Source organism: Octopus bimaculoides, chromosome 1, assembly GCF_046866305.1.
Source record: "Octopus bimaculoides isolate indiv1 chromosome 1, ASM4686630v1, whole genome shotgun sequence".
NCBI classification, from domain to species: Eukaryota; Metazoa; Mollusca; class Cephalopoda; order Octopoda; family Octopodidae; genus Octopus; species Octopus bimaculoides.
The window spans coordinates 147,420,400-147,427,765 of record NC_142928.1 but is presented as its reverse complement, the minus strand read 5'-3'; positions in this window follow the sequence as shown (position 1 = coordinate 147,427,765).

The following is a 7,366-nucleotide window of genomic DNA, read 5'->3' as shown; positions in this document are numbered from 1 at the left end:
GTTTTTCCTTGGGGCTGACCAGATTGGAGCAATCTCGAGTATAACCAGCCGAAATTGCAAAGATAATCTGGAACTCCACTGATGAAAGAAAACTCCGAATGACCTGTACTTGTTTTCTTTGTACTGTCTATCTGGATGTTTTGCGTTTCTGTCCCATTTTGTATCATATATATATATATATATATATATATACTTATATGTATATGTGTATATATATATATATATATATATATATATATATATATATATATATATATATATATATATATATATATATATATATATATATATATATATATATACTTATATATATATGTATATACATATATATATATGTATGTATATATACATATATACATGCATATATATATATATTGACTGAACACTATTCAATTTTTTTTTCCGTGTTTTTCTCCTTGTCTCCGTATTCTTTCTGTTGAAGAGCGTCATACTAATACATCCTTTTGTTATTTACACCACCTGTCCTCGTCTGTTGTTGTTTTTTCGTACATTCTCCCATATATATATATGTGTATATATATATATATATATATATATATATATATATATATATATATATATATATATATATATATATATATATATATATATATACAAATAATATATACAAATATATATATATACAAATAATATATACAAATATATATACAAATAATTACAGAGGCATCAAGCTGTTAGATCAGGTTATGAAAGTTACAGAGAGGGTCATAGCCCAACTAATTAGGGAGCGAATCAATTTAGATGAGATGCAGTTTGGGTTCGTGCCAGGTAAAAGCACTACTGATGCCTTATTTCTAGTGAGACAGCTGCAGGAGAAATACCTAGCTAAGGATAAACCTCTGTACCTGGCTTTCGTTGACATGGAGAAAGCCTTTGACAGGGTCCCCCGATCCCTTATCTGGTGGTCAATGAGGAAACTTGGGATAGAAGAATGGTTAGTGAGAGCTGTGCGAGCCATGTACAGAGATGCTGCCAGTAAGGTGAGGGTTGGAAATGAGTACAGCAATGAATTCCGGGTAGAGGTAGGGGTCCACCAAGGTTCCGTCCTCAGCCCCCTCTTATTTATCATAGTCCTCCAGGCAATCACAGAGGAGTTCAAGACAGGTTGCCCCTGGGAGCTCCTCTATGCTGATGACCTTTCCCTAATTGCGGAGTCACTATCAGAACTAGAGGAGAAGTTTCAGGTGTGGAAGCAAGGTCTAGAATTGAGTCAACCCAGCTAAAACCAAAATCCTAATAAGTAGGAAGGTAGATAAAACACAAACCCCTTCAGGTAGATGGCCCTGCTCAGTATGTAGAAAAGGAGTAGGTAGTAACTCTATAAGATGTACCCGGTGCAAGCTATGGACATATAAGAGGTGCAGCAACATCAAAGGCAGGTTAACTAGCAAGTTAGTTTTTGTTTGTGGCAGATGTTCAGGTGCAATAAAGACTGTAAACAAACAGGAAACAACTTCTATCTCATTCCAGGGTGAAAAACTAGAGGTAGTCGATAGCTTCCGCTATCTGGGCGACCAAGTTAGTAGTGGGGGTGGGTGCGCTGAAAGTGTAGCTGCTAGAATAAGAATAGCCTGGGCAAAGTTTAGAGAGCTCTTACCCCTGCTGGCGACAAAGGGACTCTCACTCAGAGTAAAAGGCAGACTGTATGACGCATGCGTACGAACAACCATGCTACATGGCAGTGAAACATGGGCTGTAACTGCTGAGGACATACGTAAGCTCGCAAGGAATGAAGCCAGTATGCTCCGTTGGATGTGTAATGTCAATGTGAATACCCGTCAGAGTGTAAATATCTTGAGAGAAAAGCTGAACATTAGAAGCATCAGTTGTGGTGTGCAAGAGAGACGATTGCGCTGGTATGGACATGTGGTGAGAATGGATGAGGATAGCTGCGTGAAAAAGTGCCACACCCTAACAGTTGAGGGAACCCGTGGAAGAGGTAGGCCCAGGAAGACCTGGGCTGAGGTGGTGAGGCAAGACCTTCGTACATTGGGCCTCACCGAGGCGATGACTACTGACCGAGACCTTTGGAAATGTGCTGTGCGTGAGAAGACCCGGCAAGCCAAGTAAGATCGTTGCCAGTGCCCCTGGACTGGCTCTTGTGCGGGTGGCACATGAGATGCACTATTTTGAGCGTGGCCGTTGCCAGTACTGCCTGACTGGCTCCCGTAGGATTTTCGAGTGAGATCGTTGCCAGTGCCCCTGGACTGGCTTGTGCGGGTGGCACATAAAAGACACCATTTCGAGCGTGGCCGTTTTCGTGCGGGTGACACGTAAAAGCACCCACTACACTCTCTGAGTGGTTGGCGTTAGGAAGGGCATCCAGCTGTAGAAACTCTGCCAAATTAGATTGGAGCCTGGTGTTGCCATCCGGTTTCACCAGTCCTCAGTCAAATCGTCCAACCCATGCTAGCATGGAAAGCGGACGTTAAACGATGATGATGATGATGATGATATATATATATATACATACACACACACACACACACACACATATATATATATATATATATATATATATATAGTACTTAGAACATTTCTATTGTGAAATTATGTATCTCCTGTTCTCCTGTTCTTCTGTTCCTTCGAAAGTATGAATCCATAAAAATTATAAACATATCGGTTTACAGTAAGTTATTTTCCCCTGAAAAACTAAGTAACATCTTGATTATTTATTTATCTGTTTATTTATTTTATGTAAAAAAAAAATTAGTGTTGGTCGTAGATAATCGTAATTTTTATAAAATTGTTTAAAATAAACAAACTTTTGAATAAATAGTTAAGGGATTTTTTGAATAACTTTAGTAAATTTCTGTTATAATAATACAATATTATGATATCATGCATTTATGGTTTTACTTATTTATTTATTTATTTTATCGAAAGTTATTTTCTTAATGAGACTACGCAAATTTTTATTTTGATTGCATTTTTAGTATGGCTGATTGTAAATAATGAATACAGTGTAATTTATAACATGTAAATTATAATATTATATATTGGCCTAGTGAGTATAAAGCATTTAAATTTTTTTCTTTTCTTTTTTGATATTTAGCCATGATTAATAGCGGGTTGTTTTTGTTTTATAATACTAGTGAGAATAAGGAATATTTCTGAATAAATCGTCTGAATAACATGTATTTTTCCTAATAGTATGGAAGAATAAAAGGAGATTTTTCCTATTTCTTTGAAATGTCCCCAGATGTCTGTGTGATCACAGAGGATCTACTCAGTAGAACCAGTAGTTGCAACCACATTAACGACCTCACAGATTGTGTAGTGGTTAGTATGGATGTAATTTCACTCTACCCATCTATAGACATAGATTTTTGTTGTAGTAAAATGCATTGAGATTATCTGTGAGAGTGAAGTAGAGTTCCGTGAAGTCAACATGAGGGAACTGAACCTCCTCAAACTAAGCTATGACAGTAACTATCTAGACAACCATGACTTTAGTAGATTCTGCCCCACGAGGTCACAAAGGTTAAGACCACTTCAGCAGTGAAGAAAAGCACCGCAGAGCGCTGGAGTGGCAGGACCACACCCACCCAAATCACACCTCAACAAGTGCATAAATTAACATCCTCTGTTGATATGAGGATGATGGATTTGATTAAGAATGGAGGAAAGCGTATAAAGGGTTAAATTGTTTTATAAATTTGTATTGTTATGTTAATTGTTATTTGAGCAATAACTGTTGTTTTCTTGTAATATGTTATCAATATATGGTACTATTATCATAATGACACAATGTTTCAAATTATATTATGTTTAAAAATGTTATTTATTTGGAATAAATGAGTCTTGCAAACTCTTTTGGCCCATATTTCTTCCTGAAATTTTTTTAAAATCCATATTTTCCCCCCAGAATATGATTATTTGGTTTCCGTCTCTAGGAATTTACTTTATATATTTACATATCGAACAATGAGTAACATAGTTATTATATTGGAAAATATTGAAGCATAAATTTATCAATATATACAATTTGCAAACACTTTTGACCCCCACAGTAGAGAGAGAGAGAAAGAGGGGAGGGGAGGGACAGAAATAAGACACCTGATGACTAACAGAGAAGGATCGGTATAAAGTAATTTGAATGTCACGTTGTAAATCTTTTCAAATTCAAAATATTAAGTTATCGTTGGGTCATTTCCATTCACGCATATGAATATTTATATACTATTAATATTCATTAAGGTGGCACCTAATTTATGAATACATAAATATTCATAAGAAAAGTAATTTCGCTACCTTTAGGAATTTACTTTATATATTTGCATATCGAACAATGAGTAACATAGTTATAAATGCTAATATAGAATTAATATTGATTTAAAATTTTGGCACAAGACCAGTAGTTTCGACCTCAATGCTCAACACACTCTCTCTCTCTCTCTCTATCTCTCTCTCTCTCTCTCTCTCTCTCTCTCTCTCTCTCTCTCTCTCTCTCTCTCTCTCTGTCTCTCTCTCTCTGCGCCCTTTTAAAGCCTGGCCAGGCTCATGGGCCCGGTTTCCCGGTTTCTATGGCGTATGTGTTCCCTCCAGCTGGACGGGACGCCAGTCCATCGCAGTTGCGGCCTTTTTAAAGCCTAGCCAGGCTCATGGGCCCGGTTTCCCGGTTTCAATGGTGTATACTGGGGGACGCCAGTCCATCGCTGCGTTACCAGCTGAGTGGACTGGAGCAACGTGAAATGAAGTGTTTTGCTCAAGAACACAACGCGTCGCCCGGGACAGGAATCGAAACCACAATCTTACGATCATGATGCTGACACCCTAACCACTAAGCCACGCGCCTCCACCAGTGCTCAACTGGTACTTATTTTATTCACCAAAATAATTACCAGGTGAACACTGGGGTCAATGTTATGCCCTCCCACGAAAATTGCTGGCCTTATGCCTGGCACTTTCAAGAGTGGCACTTCTGGAGAGCACCATGGCACAGTTCTGAGCTTGGCAATTCCTGGGTGGCACATCTGGCGAGCCCCATGGCACAATTCCGAGTGTGGCACTTCCGAGGATGGCACTTCTGCGGAGCCCTATGGCACAGTTCCGAGTGTTGCACTTCCAAGGGTGGCACATCCGGGGAGCCACATGGCACAGTTCCGAGGGTGGTACTGTGCAATGGGGCTCCCCAGAAGTGCCACCCTCGGAATTGTGCCATGGGGCTCCCCGGCACTTCCTAGGTGGCACTTCTGCGGAGCCCCATGGCACAGTTCCGAGGGTTGCACTTCCAAGGGTGGCACTTTAACAGGGACTGCTTCCCTGCACCGATAGCTTCATTAAACGCAAGTAAAGCTGACAAGCCACCGAAATTTTCATCAAAAATTTCCATCTAAAATGGCAGTTCTGATGGTGGCACATCCTGGTTGGCTCATATGGGGAGCCCTATGGCACACTTACGAGGGTGGCACACATTTTCTTCAAAAATTTTGATCGAAATTTTCATCAGAAATTTTTATCAAAAATTTTCATCAAAAATTTTCAGCGAAATTTTCATCACTCCGAGGGTGGCACATCCGAGGGTAGCCCTTTCTGGGCGGCACATCTGGGGAGCCCTATGGCACACTCCGAGGGTGGGACTTTCTGGGCGGCACATCTGGGGAGCCCTATGACACACTCCGAGGGTGGCACTATCTGGGGAGCCCTAGGCACACTCCGAGGGTGGCACTTTCTGGGTGGCACATCTGGGGAGCCCTATGGCACACTCCGAGGGTGGCACGGTGGAACTTCCTAAGTGGCACATATGGGGAACCCTATTGCACAGTTCCAAGGGTGGCCCATTGAGGGTGGCACTTCTTGGGTGGCACATCTGGGGAGCCCTATGGCACAGTTCCAAGTTAACGGCCAGGCGTGTTCTCTGGTGATTGATTCGGCCTCGGGACAGACTTTTGTGAGATCCGACGTGTTGCAGCACCTAGATCTGCCAGTCATCGCAGGAATTGTATGGTGTAACCGGATATTGTACTGAGCTGAGAGGGCCGGTTAAAGTCCGGATCGATGTTGCCGGACAAGAAGTTGGTGGAGATGGAGGATCAGTGCATATTGGGATTGGACTATTTGACGTCGATGGCTTGTCAGCTGGACTTGCGTTTAATGATGCTTTCGGTGCAGGAATGGTCAGAACCTGTTAAAGTGCCACCCTCGGAACTGTGACCGAAGTGCCACCCTCGGAACTGTGTCATGCGACTCCCCACATGTGTTGTACTACTACTACTACTACTACTTCCTTCAGAACCACTGCAGTCATCATTATCATCACAATCGCCGCCACCACTGCAAACTGGCACTACTGTCTTCATCACCACCATCCTCGCCACCAGCGACCATCACCACCACCACCACCCATATACACCGCCTCGGTAGTAACTGTATTCAGCTGAATAGACGTCAGTGATTAGTTGAAATTACAGAAATACGACAACTTTAACATGAAATAACTTGCGATGTACGATTTTTTGTTAAGGAGGCTAAGAGAAAAAGTTGTTTTATATGATACATTCTACCAGTGTCCCAAGTTTGAAAATGTTTCATTAAGAAAACAAGTGTTGCCCGTCAAACCAAAAAGATCCTCCCACTGTAACTGAGAGGGTGTTCCATAAATTTACCAATTTGTTTTCAAGCAGCAAATAACAATGGTTTCTGGTACAAGGGCAGCAATTTAGAAGACAGTGAGTTAGTCCATTACATCAACTTGGTACTTAACTGTTACTTAATAAAGTAACAGTTTTTTTTTTATCGACCCCAGGTAGATGAAAGGCAACGTTGACCTAAGCAGGATTTGAATTCTGAACGTAGAAATACTGCAAAGTTCAACACTCTAACACAGGTAGAGGCATGGTCAGTCCTAGAGTTGCTGGTGCCCTGGGCAAGCTGAACTTTGGTGTGTACAAGCTGACAGTCATGGAAGTTTCTTTGTCTTTGTCATGTCCTCCTTGGCACCCCCTAGCACATGGTGCCCCGGGCGACTGACTGGTGCCCACGCATCGACAATGCTTAACCTCTGTGCATACGTAAATATTACCCGTCAGTTTTGAAACATGAACATAATTTCTTATTTCTTTATTGCCCACAAGGGGCTAAACATAGAGGGGACAAACAAGGACGGACAAAGAGGTGCTTAGCGGTATTTCATCTGCCGCTACGTTCTGGGTTCAAATTCCGCCAAGGTCGACTTTGCCTTTCATCCTCTCGGGGTTCATAAATTAAGTACCAGTTACGCACTGGGGTCGATGTAATCGACTTAATCCCTTTGCCTGTCCTTGTTTGTCCCCTCTATGTTTAGCCCCTTGTGGGCAATAAAGAAATAAGAAATTATGTTCATGTTTCAAAACTGAAGGGTAAT